This window comes from Etheostoma spectabile, chromosome 20 (assembly GCF_008692095.1).
Source record: "Etheostoma spectabile isolate EspeVRDwgs_2016 chromosome 20, UIUC_Espe_1.0, whole genome shotgun sequence".
NCBI classification, from domain to species: Eukaryota; Metazoa; Chordata; class Actinopteri; order Perciformes; family Percidae; genus Etheostoma; species Etheostoma spectabile.
Window position 1 is genome coordinate 14,411,432 of NC_045752.1, and position 21,305 is coordinate 14,432,736.

Sequence of the window (21,305 nt, forward strand, 5' to 3'; positions counted from 1 at the left end):
ACCCAAATAATGACCGCCATGAATCAACCTATGAATGAGACAGCCATTGGATTCAGCAACATTGCTTTTAACTAACCCTACAAGTGGACAATAAAAGTATAGTGGAGGCTGCTTGTGTTGAAAACGAGTGTCAGAGGCGCCGGCTCTCAGGTTAGCTCCGGCTGAGTAATTTGATTGTAGTTGAATGGTTGCAGTGGAGATGGAGCACGTCTTCCCTTGGTGGAGAAGTAAATTTAATTGGCCATGTTTTTGCATCACAGAGTACAACTGCATAGCTTGTTTTTAAAAGAGGCTGTTGCAGGCCTCATTGGGATGAAGCTCTCTCAAAAAATCAGCTTTCTCAAAACAAAAACACAAGAACAGAAATGTAAAGAATGTATTAAACCACTGTCTATCAGCTCTAACGCAAGTTCCAGTAACACAGAACTGCATTTGCATTGCAACTCCTTGGTTAGTCCTCATGCTAAAAGCCTTTTCTCTTGTGAAAGTAAAACACATTGTATATAAACAAATTTATGACCTGATCAACAAGTATGTTGTTCTATGGTAAGCATTCAGGCAGGCTTATATAAATACAATATAACATTTTATTTGCACTAATGGTGACACATAATGATCAAATTTCACCCCCAAAGTGGAGTCCTTAGGGGGGTTACAGGAGGTCCCCAGCAAAAAAGGGAATCATTTATTTTTACGTTTATTTGTAAGTAACACAATGACAGAATGTATGACTATTTTGGTAATAGGCTTTATACACGTTCTGTAGTAAAACATCTAAAAGCTAAAGTCTTTTCAGATGCGCGACACTGGGACATCTTGTTAAATGGGGGTCTGTGGTCTAATTTGTGTCAGTTTAGGGGTCCTTGACTTGAAAATGTTTGGGAACCACTGGCTTAGTGCCGTGCGAGCGCTGAACTCTCTGATTAATAATCCAATAAGTAAAACCTCTCACTTTCTGAGCCGCTCAGTCGACCAAACAATGTTCTGCTTTACATCCAGCTCTGACAATGATCTAACATTGAAACAAAAATCGGCATTTGCAAATCTCCCCCCCCCCCAGTGTTCATCAAAGCTGCATCAAACACTTCTAAAAGCTCAAAGTGTGCACAGATCGTCTGAGATGAGAAGCGATTGATTGAGAGAAATCCCCTAAGCTCCTCCTGCATCTGGTTTTTGCCACTCCGACTCTTGATCTGCAATGTCATTGAAGTTCCAGCGCTCCAAGAAAGCAATCAGGAAAACTACTGCGGCTGCTGGAAAAAAGACAAGGAAAAACAAAGGCTGACATCACCTACTGCTGTTTGATGAATATTCATAATGTAGGAGGTGTGGGTGTGTGTGGGTGGGTGCGTGCCCACAAAAAAAGAGGGAGACATTTGGAAAGTGCACATTTGACAAGCTTCTTAGCGGTTTATGAGAGGAGAGAGGTCACCATCCTTCTTGGCATTGATGGGACTGTCACATCTGAGATACACACGCGCACACGTGCAGATACGCACGCACATTCATTTTGAAAGTTGGTTTTGGTCATCAATTCTATAATTGATAATATCATCAAAAAAACATACTTAAAAGGAACACACACGCAAATACGAACGCTGGAATGGTTTTTGGAGCGTTTCACAACCCGTGAATATTTGTCCTTCAATTAGTTAGGACATAACTCTGTTCGTAGTAAAGTACAGCTTAGTCTCTCTCCTTTTTCTCTGTACCGTATTCATGATTAGTCGTAGCTTCGGTTGCCCACAGACGGCGATTGTCCTCCATTCCTGATTCTCTGTGACGTCAGGAGAATCTCAATGTTGAGCAATGCTTGTCCAACACAAATTTCCTCAAGTTAAAACATTTCAACTTGAGCAAAGGTATAGTCACATCTGTTTGCGTCGCCCCCTGTGTGAATTTGCATATTTTTCTGTTGTTGCATTGACTTTGAATGTAGCGCGCTATTCAATAAATTTGCTCTGTGTTTGGTCAGGACACACCTTAAGTAGTTTTGCTTGTCACTCAAGTTTTGACATAAAAATTTGAAGCAGAGGAATAGTTAAGAAGACTGGGGGGCTCAACCAGGAGGAATAAACGCACGCTCCCTGCATGCTGCAGTCACACTGAGCTTGTGTGGGCGGACTCACTGGTTTGAGGAAAACAATTAACTGACACACCACAATGCTCATTTGCCTCCTGAAATAGTGCATTGGCTGGGATGTTCTGTAGTGCCCCTTCTCAAAATCATGCTTTGTCTGTTGGCTGATCTGGTATTGCTTCCCAAAGAACTCCAAGCAACACTGCCCTCGGTGTGGGTTTTTTGTGTGTGTGTCTTGCTTTAGTTGCCCTGTGGATGCTGGGATGCGGCTGCTGCAGCAGCTGTGTTCTGCTGGCTGCCCTTTTCATGCTGTGGGACTTTTCGCTTCATCTCCCCCTTTTTTCATCTCCGTCATTAATCTGAGTGGTAGCATTGTTTAGCCTCCATACACAAACTCGCACACAGACAATATAGTCCACAAATGTTTTGCATTGACGTCATCTAGCTTCTATTGTTGCCTCTCTTAGTGCATTGCTGAAGAAACGGACACACGCACACACACACACACACACACACACACACACGCACACACGCACACACGCACACACGCACACACGCACACACACACGCACACACGCACACACGCACACATAAACATTCAGAAAAGGAGCTTGTAGAGCAACCTCTAACTATATGCAGTGGAACGCATTCCAACTCTGCCAGCAGCCTCCCCATCATCCTTCTCACCTGTCACTCAGTGCTTCTCTCAAATTGAATGGACCACTACACTAAACCCCAGCGTTCATCTCCAAGGAAAGATTTCTGTAGGGACTGTGGACTGGCAGAGTCCAGCCACAGGGCAGAGAGACACATGTTTGTGTTTGTCGGGCTGGTTGGATCATATGTTTTTGTATTTGTTTACAACTGTAGTCACACAGGAACAGTAAACCTGGTTTACAAGCCTTTGTGACACTGATCTTTTCACGGGTGTCTAACCATGGAACAATCCAACCCTGTGTGGGCTCGCCCGGTTTAGCCAGACATGAAGAAAAAAAGTCTGATCTTTGCTATCAGGACTTTGAGTCTGTGTGAAATTAGTCTATATCCTTTGCATTCCACTTCCGGGATTGCTCCGGTGCTGCAAGAAATTCCACCAAATGCATGTATTTTCTGTTTCATTTATGCTTTCTTTGTGTTGGAATGTTAAATTTGGTTTATCTCTGCAGGGTAAATTGAGACAGCTAGCTAGACTGTCTGTCCAATCTGAGTTTTCTCTCGCATAACTACTTTGCAGCGGCTCTGTGTGGAGTTTAGGACTGCCCATGACGATTCTGATTGGTTTAAAGAAATGTCATTAAACCAGAGCACGTTTTCCTCCCATCCTCAAATGCTGTGTGGAGTAGCCAGACTCTCATTCAGCGCCCTTTGGAGGAGTGGCTGGCAAAGAGAGACTAGTGTGAAATCAACAGACAGCTAAGCTGGGGGTGCACTGTTCGAATCCGAAATGAAACTCGTGTCTGATGACAGGTCTTGGATGGCTTCCTCAGAGTGATTGAACACAATTTCGTCGCTTGACATCACCGCCTCTGTTGTTCCATCTTATTTTTTCTCTGCTCGGTTTTCTCCTTCCTGCTATTGCATACACCAGCATGTGTTTTTTCTATGTGTGTGTTTAGAGAGAGAGAGGACCATTTGGGTATTCAAGGCAGCCAGTCCACTGGGGAACTGCAGCGGGCAAAGCACCAATGCATACTTCAGAGTGCGAGTTGAACGCTGGGCTCTAATCGAAAGGCTCTCTGGCTCCAAACGCCCCCTCAGTCCAGTCTCTGATGTAACAGGTCACTTTCACACACCTACACTCTTTAACACCCTGATGTTCATCCTTCTTAGAGCTGGAGCTGGTCACAATCAGACAGTAGTAGTAGTAGTAGTAGTAGTAGTAGTAGTGGTAGTGGTAGTAGTAGTAGTAGTAGTAGTAGATGTATGTATGTATGTGCTAATCATATTAAAGGTTTTGGTGAGTCTGATTTCAGGGAGAATTTAAAGAAAAATAAAATTGACCTGAAAATATTTAACTTAATTTCAAACCAACATTGAATTGATGTGACTAACAAGTCGTGTGTCTTTGTCTGAAAAGCTTGTGTCTTTGTGAATAGAGCTTTATAATGCTTATTTCTGGAGTTCATGGAGTTCCATTGTTGTTCAAAAAATGAACATAAGCTTTGCAGTTTATGTTTAGAAAATTCCACGTATACTGTCCTGCTGCTTTAAATAAATTTACATGTGCACCAAATCTGCATTTGAGAAGAACCCGGCAATGCTCAGTTGTTTTAGGTAACTATATGATTGTGACTGTTAAGATTTACAGTATGTCTTCAGAGGGAAGGAATGGGCTTGGGCCTAAGAGACACAGACAGGGTAGTGATGTCAGAAAGTAAGAGGTAAACTAGGACAGTGTTGGCTTTTGTCTTTTTACTGCATTTGTTGCCAGAACATAGCACATATGACGCTGTTAGGCACAGCGTTGCTTTGAGCTAAATGCTAATGCTAACATGAGGTTGTTAAAATGCTTGCAATGACAATGCTAACATTGTTATGTTTACCAGGAATATTGTTTATCATGCTCACCGCCTTTAGATTATCATCTTAGCATATTTGCTTACAAGCATGGAACGCAAAGTACAGCAGGGATGATTGGATTTTCATTAGTTTTGCAGGTACTTATTTAGTCATAAACTTTGAAGAATTGGACAAATTCATATTTTTACCTGATGATTCTAGATGACAAATGAAGGGATTACCAAAGTTATTAGAATTCATCATGAAGGGGGAGATACAGATTTCTTTCAAATATTTTCCAAATCTATTTAATTACAATTCATCTTTATCATGCTGTAATAGATTTTTGTGTTATTATTGAACAGAGCCACAGTAAGACCACCAACTGAATTCAGTACTGTGGTGATGATGATGATGATGATGAGGATGAGGATGATGATGATGATGAGGATGTGCATTCAGGAAAAGAAGATATGAATTGTTTCCTTCTGGTCTGACAAATGCAGATTGAAAGAGAGTGAAATTATCTGAGCAGAATTTCTGTCATCAACTTCTTCGGTGAGCGAAAAGATGTTGCCATTCATCGTAAGGACTAATTTAATTATGCATACTTATAACTAGAAATATCCTCCGATACTGCTAAACGCTGGTATCGGTAAGTACTGGAGTTTATTCACCGATCCAATATCACATAATAAAGCCCTAAAGAAAACCTGTTTAAAAGTAGTTTATTTATGTTCTTTTTCCGTTTTAACTGACTGCCAAACTGGATAATAAAAGAAAGTTCTGTGGTATTTATTGTTTTTGAGAGTTTAACCTGAGCCAGACCGACCAAAAAAAGATAGATATCATGTCACATCCATACAGGGATAATAGTATACAGTTGTTAAAACACAATAAAATATATGACACACTGGTATCGGATCAGTACTCGGTATCGGCCGACACAGAAGTTCAGCTATCAGAATCGGTATCGGGAAGCAAAAAATGGTATCGGAACATCTCTACTGTTAACGTTAATTAACTGGAAATCCTTCCAGGGCCAATCAGTAATATGCAAACACAGAATTAATTGTCATTTTGTGATATCTTTTTTTTGTATCTTTTTCTTTTTAACATCCTGGGCTTCTTATAAAAAAAATAGACTCAACAGTAAAGGCCCCGCTTTTTCATGTAATTTAAACATGAAATGATGTTGTGTGGGGTTACAGCGGTGCCAAACACTTCCTCTTGCTGCACTGTGAACCCAAATCATCCTCTCTTTGTATCTCTGTCAGTCTCTTTCTACCCTTTTATTTCTCCCTCATTGTCTTTGTGTCTTTTAGGTTATATTATTAGACATTTTTTAGCATGGGGCTGACAAAGACCTGCCTGCTGCATGCTGATACAGCCTTAGAGCGCTGCTCTAGCCTCTCCTCTGTGATGTTACGCCATGCGCTCACACACATACACACTCACACAGTCTCTTTGTATTTAGAGAGGCATGATGTACAGTATGTGTGTCTGTACAATAGGTGAGTAGGAACTAAGAAACAAAGAGAGGACTAAAGCAATAACAGCTAAATAATTTCATCTACTTGGCCAGAAAACAAAGGAATAAAACAGTTTCAGTGGAAAATGGACATAAAACACATTGTGATTCTCCAAAAGAAGGATAGCAGTGCATTCGGAGACAGACGATAGGCCGCAGACAGTGATGGATGCACACAGAGGGCGGGGAAAAATGAGAGGATGGGAATTGTTCTTAATGTGACACATACTGATGATGGCAGCTGCAAAGGGAGAGATGAACGAAAAAGAGGGAAAGAGAGGAGTGTGTAACCTGATTAGTCGGATCAGTGAAGTGAGTTTCACGCTGTGCAGCCTAGCCATGAGTGTTGTGACACATGTGAACACACACTGATAGCACTGTAGTAAAGAGGAAAGCTAAAAAAAAAAATATAATAAACAGTATATATTTTGGGTTTGGTTGTGAACATGTATAGAATACAAAAGACAAGAAAAAACAAGATGGACTCTTCAGAGGTAATTATCTTTACGTGAGTTTCTGTGCGGGAAAGTCACCGGACGCCCCATTCTTCTGAACATAGCGATACTGAGAAATACAGAGGGAGTTGTGTGGAGCTGATAGTCTTAATTAGCTTTGTAGCAACTCATTTGGCTTAGTGGATTGAATGTAACAGACATTCATTAATATCAAAAAGTTACACACTAAAGCTTTAATATAATAAACATGTAGTTTTTATAAAAGTTCAAAATCAAAAGGAATTTTCTTTCATAGCACAATATAAAATGTGCACGATGAGGGATATTAAAGGGAAACAAATGTATTTTTCCCAGCAAGATTATGTAGACTGCCATATGAGACATAAATATTTGAGCGTGTTCACATGTATGTTAAATGGAGTATATGGAGATGTGTGTGGTGTGTTGGGGGGGGTGTGTGTGTGTGTGTGTGTGCGTAAGTGCATGCATGTACGGATATAATGTAAACGTGTTTCTTGTTCTATGCAAAGGAGAAAAAGGGTGCAGAAAGCCAGTGAGAAACCAACCTCAGTACCACATCCAACCTGCAACACACATGATAATGCATAGGCCAGGCAGTCTGTGAGATGCAGGTCCAGCAGAAACATTACATAAAGCCCAACCTACTGAAATGAGAGACATAATAAAAATAAAAATGTCCTCTGTTATCTGCAGAAATTTGGAACTTTAAACCAGTGTGATAAAAAGCATTTCAGTTCAACATGTATTTCACTGATTGGGGTTGTTCCTTGGCAGTGCGCCTTTAATTTAAATACCTGCAGCACTAAAATATTTAAACCCTGTTGGCGCAATTATCGTAGGCTACTACTCTGTACGGCCGCTCTACATTGGATGAAGAAATACCCTTCAGAAATATGCAAATTAGTATGAGAAGTGCTGAAGCAATTAAGAAAGTGAAGTATCTCAGTTTGACCACATTGATCAGAGCACAGATGAAGTACTTCTTAGTTAATGTGTCCAAGCTCAATGAAGTACTCATTAGCAGGTGATGGATAACAAGCGGTTTTCTTAACCCCCACAAAGTACATCTCCGCCTAATATGAGTCATAAACAACGTACAGTGTGGATATGACATCCATCAGGCATGAGATTAATCTGCCATTCATTGGAACTCACTGAGGAGGACTAAAAGGCAAGCCGCTGAAATAGAGTGCCGGGCTGTCAACCTGACAGTCTCCCTGTTGGAATATACTGTAGTGCACTCTGTGTGAATGATGAGGAACACAATCACAGAGTGGAATTTGGCAGCCAAAAGAGGTTAGCCCTGCTTGACCTCCTTTTCCTGGCTCTTTAGCTAAAAAGAGAGCGCTGCTGGCCACTGAGAGGGGCCTGTACTGTAATTGAACCGAGTGAAGGCCACATCCAAGAAGCACTTCTCTCTCGGCTGAAAAAGAGGATTGCTGATCATTAAGAAGAAATGATCTCCTGCGTGGTATCAGAGTGTTGTCTTGCAATTTTAGATACACTGGGGGTCTTTGTTGTCTTTAAAGCACAGAGGAGCATCAGAATGTCAAACTTCAATAGGACGGTGGTGCCGTGTGGCTGAGTGACTCACTGAGTTTAATGAGGGTGTCTGTCAAAACAAAGGGCTTTTCTTTTAATGTCTCTGTGGTTCTGTCTTCTGACGGCTATATCAAAGCTGCATTAGTTTGTGACTTGTTTTTCTTATTGGATCTAAAGTGATTCATCTCTGTATGAAATGTATCCACCAGGATCATTTAAAAAAATTTCAACTGTAATATTGATATTGTGAGAAACAAAAAGATTGAAAACAAGTGGAGCTTCGCTTACGAATGATTGGTCAGCTCAAAGCCCCCGACCTCCGTGCGCCTCGCTCGGCCTCCCAGCCATCTGTTTCAATCATCCTAATGAAGGACGGCCCTTTCTGAGGTTCTCGGAGACGCCCTTTCCTCACTGGCCCAATCAGCCTCAGAAAGCTTTAGCCCCTCTGGCGGCATCCGGTACAGGCTAGGCCAAGTCTAGGCCGAGATCGGTCGTTTCATCACCACCAGGCCCCTAATGAACTAGAGGATTGAGGGCAGCGAGAAGAAACAAAGAAGGTATAAAAGGGAAGACTACAAGCGTAGGCCCTGCTTTGTACTAATAAAGAGCCTCTTTTCCTAATGAAAGTAGCTCTTTAGTTCCATATTGGGCACACTTACGGAACGGGACTAATCCTTGGAGGCGATCTGACCACTTTAAGATTCAGCTTTGTGATAAATGGTCGAGCCGTGAATGATTTTTTCCTTTTGGGTGGTCTTTCTTGTCATATGCCAGCTCTGAATTAAGCTCTCCTTTTAACTGAAAAATGTAGGTTATATTTCTTTGCAAAGCCAGCTCTTTTTGTGCTTTCCACCAACTGGGGAAGTCACATTCATTCAACATCAAAGGAGAGACTGTGAGCTCCTGGATCACAAAAGAGTTACGTTCAGCATGGCTCATGAGTTTTATTCTGTTTAAAAAAGTCCATGTAGAATCATTATAAAAGTGATAAATATAACTGATTTGTTACTCAGAAAAAGTGATTAGCTGAGTTGTATCTCCAATTCAAATCAAGGACAAGTGGACATGAAGAATATTACTTACAGCACAGTTTCAGTGTCATAATTGAGCATTTAAATCATTTATATAACCCTCATCCACCACATGCCAAACCATGGCTCTATATGTAGTCATCCCTGTTCTGTCCTTCTACACACACATGTACTGCACACACACACACACACACACACACACACACACACACACACACACACACACACACACACACACATACACACACAAACACAGCCTTATTGCAAGACTTCCTTGTAGCCATGAATGGTCTCTCTGATTGAGCTCCCTGCAGACAGATAACTCAATTTTGTATGGATGAATGCCAGAGGTAAGCCAGTCTGGTTGGAGCAACTAAACTTGTGTGCGTGTGTGCGTGTGTGTGTGTGTGTGTGTTTTCTTCTGATCATCAGTAGGCCGCAGAACGTTATGCCACGTTATGATGCTCAGTTTTTAAACAAACTTGATTTATATGGTTATTCTCATAAAGTAAGCACCAGCATCGATGGTAGTGCATTTCCATTTAGAGGAGTTTTATCGAGGCTGGAGAAATGATATAGCGAATGATTTATGAGCGGTATCAACAAGCCAGGTTAAAGCTTATCCCACAGCGTGGAGGGGGGGAACCCACCGACTTCATTCTGAAGGAGGTAAGGGGGCAGTTCGGCAAATTGCAGATAGTGGGAAGAGATGAGAACAGTGTATGATGTACATGGGCACAGGCGGAGTTGGTCCTAGACTTTAGTGCTGTACTGGCTGATGATCCAGCATTTCCTGACAAACCTAAGTTTAACACCTGTAAATTTTATTTATATATATATATATATATACATACATATTCTACTGTGTTAATTATATGAGCTGCATCAGACGATGAGTAGTGCCTTCAAACCCATATACTCTCTGCACTGGTTCAGACAGAGGTTACAGCTGGAAAGCACAAGTTTCATTTTATGCATGCGTATATGAATGCACATATACCACAATAGAAAAGCATGCTCGCACGTGACATGGTTATCTTCCCCGAGCTGCATCTTAAACACCGTTGCCAGTTGCCGTTTATCACATGTAATAAATATTTGTAGCCTGTTTTACACTCTGTTATGTCAGGCACAAAGACACGGAACACAGCCCTGGGAGCCGCTGGCAGATTACAGAGATGCACTGCAAGCTAGCCCTTCAACGTAGAATTACTGTTATGTGTTGACATCAAACTAGAGAACACAAGTTCACCTGATTGCTATTCCTGCAGTTCTCTTCCACGTTGTGTTTAGCTCTCTTTTCGAGATCAGACAGTTCAACCTCCTAAAAGTTGTAAACACACGAGGAGTGCAGGGGCCCTTGCGTAATTTGCAGGGTCTTACGCACCTTGTAAAGTCAGTGTATAGGCATTTATGGGGGGCCTCTGGTACCCACGGGTTCTAAGCAGCCGCTTAATTTGCTTATGCATCTGAATGGCTCAGGAAACGGGTTTTGTGTGCTGAATATTCACACTTTATCGCAACGACATGATGCATCTCAGATTGAAATCTACAGACGTTTGCCTGACTGAATAACTGATTCTTGTACCAGTTGTGCAAAATGCAATCAATACATTTCTTATCAATCTGTCAAACACTTGCTTGCAACTACCAGTGCAACTACTAGTCTGGACATGCAAGGTTAAAAAGTGTATCCCAAAAAATGCTTTTTCGGAAGTGCCACTTCAATGTAGCATCTGCCAGTGTCTTTGGGCCACTCTGTGCTCATTAGCAGGCAGACTGGTGAAGGACTTTCTCCATCTGGTAGCCTCGAGCAGCACACACTGCACTGCACTCAGCCCAGCACAGAGCTCATACTAAATAACACACAAGCACACAGTGTAAGTAGAGTAACAGAGAACCTGTAATGCTTTACTAAACCGGTGGCAAAACATAGAGTTCGCGCAGCCTGGGATCCATACAGCTCTGTGTGTAAATGACGTTAATCCACAATGATTGATGATGATGTGTTGGGCCGTTAACTGTTTATTAGCTTTACAGTTAATGTCCTAGATGTAGCAGCTGATGCATAAGGACACTTAAGTTCCCATCAAAGTAAGCACTGAACTGATGCTGACAGCAAAACACCATGATAAACAACAGGTTACAGTTATAGCCTGGACCATAGTTGTCTGGTTCTTATGGGAATTTTAGCTTTTTAAAAGCGCCAAGGTTTGCTGCACACACCTAAAATGTCTACATAACATTTCACAACCTAGACCGATATTTATTTGGCATTAAACACAACTTCAACTCCTCTTTTAATTATTCGGAAAAAGTAGGACCATCTGTTAAATATATAAATTGGAAAGTCATGTGTCAGCACAACAAAAGCAGCTTTTCTTGAGCCGAAGGTTCCTGTCAAAAAATGTTAAATCGGCCTGAGAGTCCCACTTGGCAGCAAGACAGTAAGTCCTGTAAATGAGTAACAACCACAATATTACTTTTTAATGTAATGTGCTTCACTTGACTCAAAAACAGATGCATTTTGACATTGTCAAAACAACAGTTCAAGTGCAAAGTAAGCAACATTCATTTTCTGTTGTTGCTGTTTTTGAATTGCCATAAGAGAACAGCAACTGGGACTGTTTTAGTGTGAGTATAATGTGGGTTACAGTATGACATTAAAGAACCCATAAAACATGCATTTTTAGTGTGATTGCTCCCAGTGAGAGGTGAACCACTAACCCTGGCAGAGAAAATGTCACTGTGTGTGTTTTCACTTGCAAAAGAGCTATTTTGGGAAATATAATGTAGTGTAGGCAGGCATGATTAGCTGAAAATGCCTCTGCTCTTACCTTACTCCGAGCAGAGCCACCCTTCCGCAATCTGAATGCCCTATTCAGAAGCACTTTTTAAGCTATTTTCTGCCTAAAGTTACAGTATAAATCACTCATGAGGAGTACGAATTAGCCCTTCTTTGTCAAACTTAGTTTTCTTTGAAAGTCCGCTCAAACCAAACAAATCATGTCTGTCTGTCATTCTTATCCCTCTCCTGCCAATTGTATTACAATTTCTGTAATGCAAGATGGGAGATTTGACAGTTTGGCACTGGTAATCTGTGCTATTTCAGTAGATGTTAATCATCCATGTGAATATCAGTCACATTTTTCCTCCAAACGCCCCATTCAGAAGAATAAATGGCATATTTTAATGAGCCTGATAAATATCAAACAAGAGCTATTATCAGTTAAATTCCCCTAAAGCTACAAGCAGTGTTCACTTTGAATAATTTAGTGCAAATATATTTAAGGTGTGACACTGTTTCCCCCAAAGCAACTATAAAATAAGAAACACAAGGCTGAACATGTGACAGTATGGACAATTGGCTATGCAATTCATGTTGCACAAACGGGGATTAGCGCTTTTCCATTCACTGGAGGGATTATACACGGAGGGGGGAGGCACAGACTATATCTGTCTATGCAGATGAGACTTTCTCACACACTTAAAATGATTTATGGAATGGAAAAGGCTGGAATATAGTAGGATGGAGTTAGAGAAGAAGCACGTGGGAGAGTGTCTTGGGAATGAGAAGGAAGTTGAAAATGAGGTTGCTTGAGTGACAGTTAGGGGAAGTGCTTGTAGAGAAAGGACGAGGATACAATACGCATGAATGTGTGCCAGTCATCTGTAATCACACACTGAAATGTAGTTTACTTTCTAAAAATAATTATGAAGAGGTGTATTGCATTTCGGCCCCCTTGAACTTTTCAACCTTTTGACACATTTCAGGCTTCAAACATAAAGATATAAAAATTTTATTTTTGTGAAGAATCACCAACAAGTGGGACACAATTGTGAAGTGGAACGAAATCTATTGGATATTTTAAACTTTTTTAGCAAATAAAAAACTGAAAAGTGGTGCGTGCAAAATTATTCGGCCCCTTTACTTTCAGTGCAGCAAACTCACTCCAGAAGTTCAGTGAGGATCTCTGAATGATCCAATGTTGTCCTAAATGACTGATGGTGATAAATAGAATCCACCTGTGTGTAATCAAGTCTCTGTATAAATGCACCTGCTCTGTGATAGTCTCAGGGTTCTATTGAAAGCGCAGAGAGCATCATGAAGACCAAGGAACACACCAGGCAGGTCCATAATACTGTTGTGAAGAAGTTTAAAGCCGGATTTGGATACAAAAGATTTCCCAAGCTTTAAACATCCCAAGGAGCACTGTGCAAGCGATCGTTTTGAAATGGAAGGAGTATCAGACCACTGAAAATCTACCAAGACCTGGCCGTCCCTGTAAACTTTCAGCTCAGACAAGGAGAAGACTGATCAGAGATGCAGCCAAGAGGCCCATGATCACTCTGGATGAACTGCAGAGAACTACAACTGAGGTGGGAGAGCCTGCCAATAGGACAACTATCAGTCGTACACTGCACAAATCTGGCCTTCATGGAAGAGTGGCAAGAAGAAAGCCATTTCTCAAAGATATCCATAAAAAGTCTTGTCTAAAGTTTGCCACAAGCCACCTGGGAGACACACCAAACATGTGGAAGAAGGTGCTCTGGTCAGATGAAACCAAAATTGAACCTTTTGGCCACAATGCAAAACGATATGTTTGGCGTAAAAGCAACACAGCTCATCACCCACCTGAATCCAATCGAGAATCTGTGGAAAGAACTGAAAACTGCTGTTCACAAGTGCTCTCCATCCAACCTCACTGAGCTCGAGCTGTTTTGCAAGGAAGAATGGGCAAGAACTTCAGTCTCTCGATGTGCAAAACTGATAGAGCTGTAATCGCAGCAAAAGGAGGCTCTACAAAGTATTAACGCAAGGGGGCCCAATAATTTTGCACGCACCACTTTTCAGTTTTTTATTTACTAAAAAAGTTTAAAATATCCAATAAATTTTGTTCCACTTCACAATTGTGTCCCACTTGTTGGTGATTCTTCACAAAAAATAAAAATGTTATATCTTTATGTTTGAAGCCTGAAATGTGTCAAAAGGTTGAAAAGTTCAAGGGGGCCGAATACTTTCGCAAGGCACTGTATTCAATACCAATCAAAAGAGGAATAACTGCAAAAGAAAAGGACATACTGATTATGTGTGTACTATAGGTGAATATGGTGCAAAGGAAAGGAAGGCTGTTTTTTCTGCAAGCTCTTTGGGCCTTTTCTGCAGTCTGGTTTGTTTTAGTTTTAACTCATGTGAGGACATAGCGCTGAGCTGTTTTGTTTGCTTTCCAACATGTAACAAGACTAAGAGTCTACAGCTATGCTAGCGGCTATGTCAGACTGTGCATACTGCATCCACATTTGTGTTTCCAGCTAAATGCTAACATGCTCACAATGATAACCTTCCAATGTTCAGCAGGCATATTTACCATGTTCACCGTGTTAGTTTAGAGTGTTAGCATGCTAGCATAGGGATTAGTCATTAGGATTCATTGTTTAGGTACCACAAATCTTTGTACAACATTTTATTCCCATCCATCCCCTAATTTATGAGATATTTCAGACTGGAAGTGGTCGACAGAATGAAAGACACTACCATCGCTAAAGCCAGGCCTACATTTCAACCAATAGAAAATAGAAAATGAAGACACAGAAGAGAGTGCAGTAAAAGCAAGCAGTAGCTCTGTTCTAGGTACCTCCCTCATTTTTGCTTCAAAGGATGACAGCCGAGACAGAGCCAGGAACTTTATAGACGCAATTTCAGAGTGAGCTAAGATTAAAATTTTAACATAAAGGAGGCTGGAAGCTCCCTCCTGTGAAATTTCCTAGATTCAGTAGTCTTTCTGTGAGGCAACTCATTTTCCTGTTCTGTTACTCTTATACACATAAGGACACTTAAAATGGTCGGTAAGCGCTGAAATGCAGAAATGAACATAAATAATACACCGTAAACTGAAACTAAAGCCATGCTTTAAATCTATCATATTACTTACTCAAATTCCTGCCAGTGTTTCGCCATGGAAATACCACCTGCTTCCCCAGCTGAGGAATGGCAGGTGACAGTGTAGCTTTTGTCACTGATGGACTCCTCACCACGTCAAAAGGCCACCAGGCCAGATGGAGACTTGATGGGTGGTTCCTTATTGATGGGTGCCACACACCAGGGTAAAGGATCGATGGAGAGGAAAAATGATTTCACCTGTGACTTCGAATGCCTTTGACTACAAATCAAAAGGCTCCCACAGGGTTAGCTACAGCATTTGGATAAATATCCAATGCCATGAGTGAGTGAATGAGTGATGTGTAAATTGTATCTTTCCACACGCTCACGGTTGTGCTCCTAACCCTAACTGGCTTTCCTCTGCCCGCTCACACCAGCTGTAATGCCTGCAGCATTTAGCTGGAAAAACCTAATGACATAATGAAATATAATATGCCATTAGAGGAGAGCAGGGTTTAATGATTTCATCAGACCCACGGCTCTATCCAGTTTGACTTAATTGCATTTCAGAGGAAGGTTGGGGTGCGGGCACTGCCTAAAAGGAAAATGTTGCTACTGATGGAAGTCTCACAGAAGTGCCGGCATGTTTCAAAGGAAATTCAATTGCATTTGTTCATGGTGACAATCGATAAATAAACAGTAGTGGAGGCAGATTGTAAATGGGATTATTTTGAGCCCCAGTGGGAATTTAGTGTTGAATTGAAAGGTTAGGATGACGTTACACATCAGATTTTTCTTGAATTATCAGAGATAATAACCTTAAATCTTCTACCTATAAGCTGCTCTACGTCTGAAACAAAGGCATAAGTGTGAAATTCTTTTATTTAAACTGAACCATGGAACTGTAATAGACATTATTTTTAGTTCATCCAGCACAATATACTACTCTTGTGTAGCTTTGCAGTTGTTGTGGGTAGTCTTTTTTACTGCAAGATACTGTAAAATAGCTTCAACTTGATCTGCTATAGCACACAGAAGAGTATTTTGTAGCTTATAGGACTAGTTTAACATGTTGGGAAGTTTGGGACAACATTATATGTTTGTTCACTATGACGCTACAGCCAGCAAACAGTTAGCTTAGCATAGCACAAAGACTGGAATCAATACATTGTTTGTCCAAATGTTTTTTTTTGACCCATCCATCCACGCCGATCTCTTCCATTCATGGACTATATCGTTTTGGGGCTTTCTATGTCCGATGGATCAAAACTACATGTGCTTATAAATGAACTAAGCTGATAATGAAAACTGCCAATTGTAGGAATGCATTGTGTTACTTTTTCTTATCAGTGCATGTGTTACCTGATTATTCCAGATTGCTGTAACATGAAAAAATTATAATCCTGTGGGATGATGTTAGTCCCCATGGTAGCCATTTACTGTAGTAAGACCCTTTTTTAAACCTTTATCGCTCTCTAAAATGACCTTCTAGGGTAATCACAGCCTCGTGAAACTCTACAACCACAAACTAAAGACAAGGTCTAAATGGTAAAATGTTTAGCACTAAATCTGTGTAAGAAATAGTATGAACCCAAACATGATATATAATTGAGTATAGGAATGGCCATCATAATATTCCAAGCACTTAATCACTCTGAACTCTCCAAAATTGAATTGGCGTCTTTGCGCCTAACCAGAACAGAACCATTTGTTATATGTTTAAACTGCAGTATTGGTGCAATGTTATGCACCAATTAAGTGGGCAAATTTGACGAAATTAATCTGGAATTAATAGTTTGTTTTTGATAAATGATGTGTTATTGTGTATGTCTTTACGCATTACAACCCAGAGATGGAGTGAACCTTTCACCATGTTACCCTCAGTAAATTATGGCCCTGTCAGGGTGAGCATCTGTTTGTGTGCACACTTCATTGTGACTATTGCTCTTGTTTGATTGATACATATTTAAAAATCTATGTGTGCTTGCATGTGTGCACAAACATGGAATTTGATGTTGGAAGGTTTCAATTTATGGACAAAGCAAGAGGGTACTTTTTAAACAGTGCAGCCTATTGGAAATAGATTTACACACAAAGCCACATAAAAGACAGCTTTGCAGTCATTGTAGTATCTTGTAGCTTAGTGGGATTTTACTGTGCTACTATATGTTATGTCATCCTATCTTATCTTAAAGGGTTATGGTACCCCAAGATTTAGACAATTTGCACTTTAAAACAAACTAAGCAACTTGTTTTACCATGCAAAAATTAGAGCCAAAAACAAATGCAGATCAAACCATATGCACTGAATGAACTGAATATATGAAGGAAAGATGAACATGTACATTTTTGTCACACACTGAAACTTGTATGTTACATTCAAATGTCTGTTTTTTGTGGCATTTCTATATACCCTCAAACTAAAAAGAAGAACAATTATTTTCTAATCACTGTTTTATCAATAGAAAATGGATTTTAAACCTGCATTAACTGGCCACCTGGGGTGACAGAAACAAACAATGTAAACACCATTGACAGAAAGGAAAGAGGAAATCTCCGATCCCGTGCATGAAAATATGAAATGCTTTATGCTTGTCCAATACCCCAATCGCCACACCCTTACTTTCTGCCTTGGTGTAGGTTATACCACTTCCTGCATTGGCTCTTAACGTTGGCATTGGACGTAAATCATGAGGTGCAGAATTGTTTACAAACCTTTCACAGATCCACCTGCACTAGCCAGCTGAATGTGTGTCCCTGATCAAGTTGCGCTGGCCTCAATCCCAGACCTTCTGTCAGCTAATGTTGTTCCTTCATCATTGGCTGTAAGTCAACACCCATTACCTCTCTGAGCCACCCCTCCCATTTTTCCAGCTAGCCTCTCACCCCACCTCTAATCATTGCCAGCATCAGCACAAGAATACTAACGGTATCCTGTGTTGGGAGGACTCCAGATTGACAGCCCCCACAACATAATAACCAACTCCCACATTCAACAACAAAGCATTGTCCCAGGCATTTTCCCCAATATACACTTATTACACCTGCAGTAATAAATGTGCTTTAGCTGGAATATTGAGGTAATGGTTAGGGAGCGCATTTGTGTTGATGTCCAGTTAATTAACCCTCAGGATAAAACTATCAGCCACTCTTTTATCCACACTAACACAGGGCAATACAGTAGGCTATATGGAGCTGTATATCATGTTTGTGACCATTTATCTAGATGATGAAGATTACTGTATTCTAGTGTTGTTGCCCCCACTGTGGGAGTGTTACAGGCACAGACAAAGAGGCCTTGCTGCTGGAATTGAAAGCCATTGATCTGAGCGAAGGACCCGCAGGTAAAAGCAGAAAACAGAAAAAGAGAGTCAATTATTTTCTTCCGTTGGCACATTATTGATCAGGAATGTTCGGGGCTTTTTCCTACAGAATAAGAGAGGAACTGAGGAACATGGAAAGAGGAAGTCATTTTCAAAATAGACTCCGGCGTGAAAGCGATTAAATAAGATTCACTATAGAAGTTGGAATGAGTATATAAATCCTCTCTGTGTTTCATTTAATTTTGCCCTCTTGCCAGAGTTATTAATGTCTGAGCCTTAATTACTTTGTGGGCCGTGTTTGGTCAAATGCTGTTATCCCGTTTTTTTATGGAACGTGGAGAAGCTCTTCGCACAGGCTTGTATTTGGAGGACTGCTCTTGAGCATAATTAATGGACGGGACAAAAACCATGAATAGCAATGTGGCAAATATGCCTTTTTTTGAACGCCTTCCACTCTGCTACCTCCATCTTTCTTTGGGGAGTACATTGTGCTGTTTGACGGTTGAGGCAATTCATGTGTGGGGAGGCTGTTTAAAAAATGGATATCATCAACATCATCATCATCAATCATGAAGCTTATGTTAAAGTGTGAGAGAGACACACTGTTCATTTCAATCTTAAACCAACTTAGAAGTCCTACTGACCCTGATGATGTGCTGACAGAGGCAGGAAAGCTCCACAGTGGATGTTCAGACATGGCCTGATTAAAAAGTTACACGACAGCCTTCAGCCTGCTGTAAACTTCCCTCATTGCCTATTATCATTCAGAGCTACGGGCTGATGACACCTTCTTGGATTGTCTTTTTGCATGCAAGAAGCAATGTCAGCCCTCGCAGGACAGAGTACAATCCCTTCTCACGTTCATTTCCTCTAAGTGTGTGTGTGTGTGTGTGTGTTTGTGTGTGTGAATGCTTTCCTGTTGACTCATGTAGTACAGAGTCATGTCGGATACATTCCCAGCCATTTGAACAAAATGGATGACCATCATTAACGAGGCAGGGTCTAAATCATTCGGCCTGATAACAGTACAGGCCGTGATGGCTTTGCCTATTGCGTTACCGCACAGCAGCGGACCCTGTAATCATCACAATTCCTCAATCGATGAGGCGTCCATTCAGTGCTTCAATTGACAAATCGACTCCTTAGCCTCCAGCTCACCCGTTTCTTCCTCTCTCTCTGTCACTGGCTCCAGATGAAAGTAGAAAAGACTCGGCATCCCCACATCGTGTGTAATCCCCCCATTTCCATAGCTTTGGGGTATTCAGCCTTTGGACAGAAGATAGCACCAGATTGTTCAACCTAAGCATTGATAATGTTGTTTCTGGCTGCTTTTGGAGGGCACAATAATTCCATTAAGTGTTTAGCTCCACATCAGCATAGAGGCCGACATTTGCATCCTCAGCTTCTTCCTATTCATTGCATCCCTGTTAGAAGATGTTTATTTCTGCCTCTGTACAGCAGGGATGGCTGATAACCACATTTCCATGAAAATGGAGCTGACATAGTTGATATTTAAGGAGATGCATCATTCATCAGTTAACTGGTGAAGTGCTAATATAATACAGCAAATTTGCTAAATTTTCTTTTTACTACAATGTCTGGACTGGAGCTTATACTCATATATGACAGATCGAATTGGACCATTTAAAGTTAACCCACTGCCCTCGTGGAGTCAGTGACCTGTCTGTCCCTGAAGCTCACACTGCTATGATTGACTTGGAACAACTCAGAGCCACTTAGGTGTACTTAGAACCAATTGTCTCTCCATCTGTATCATGTTCTGTCAGTTCAATATCCCAGAGGGTGATTATAGAGACCTTAATGAAGAAATAAGTCGTTCAAAGTGGGTTTTAACCCTGCCTCACTTAAGCTGATGGATATGCTGTATGTAGGGTTCCGTGAGGAAATGGGAAGTGAGAAGACATTATATAAGTAATATTTAGAAATCTTTCTGGCATTCAAAGATAAAAAATAAGTCTGTTTTTATTTTCATTCATTTAAGGTATGTTATTACCTACCAGCATTGTGAGTCAGTGTCCTGAGCCCATTTCTGGTCACTCTCCACAGCAATGCCTGGATCAACCTATCCCAACATAATATACAGTGCTGGTCATAAGTATAGAAACCCCTGCTTAAGTTGACTAAAAAGAGCAAAAAAAAATAATATTTTGGAAATTGATCTCAATGCCTTAATTAAATGAGGAAAAATCCAACCTTTGAGGACACCAATGTTCTTTTCTTGAATGTCAGCAGGACGTAGCAGGGTACAGCAGAGCGTAGTAGGATGTAACAGGGCATCGCAGGACGTGTAGCAGGACCACGGCGACAGCTGCAACCATGATTTAGGAGCCTCCCTGATCCAAGGAAACATGCTGGGGGAAAAAGAACATAAAGACTCTGGGAAAGGACTCCCCAGAGCTAGGTTAGTAACAGGCATTTCTGGGACATGGATGCACACAAATGGAAAGGTAAAGGAGAGAGGAGTTCAGTGTGTCAAAGGAAGTCCCCCGGCAGTCTAAAACTATTTCAGCATAACTAAGAGAGACAGGGTAAAGAGAGAAGCCTGGTCGGGCTGTACTGCCCTGCCTCCCTCTAGTTTTATTATATTATTGATTATATGTTAAATTAATCTGACAACTATGAAGAGAAGCAGAGAAGAGAAGGGGTGCTCTGTCTGCGGCTATACACCCTCCCCCGCTGGTCTAGGCAAACACTGCAACTCCTCACTCCCTAACTACAAGCTTTATCAAAGAGGAGAGTTTTAAGTTTACTCTTAAATGTGGTGACGGTGTCTGCCTCCCGAACTCAGATCGGAAGCCGATTCCACAGTAGAGGAGCCTGATAGCTGAAGGCTCTGGTTCCCATTCTACTTTTAGGGACTGTATGAACCACAAGTAACTCTGAATTCTGGGAGCGCAGTGCTCTAGTGGGACAATAAGGCA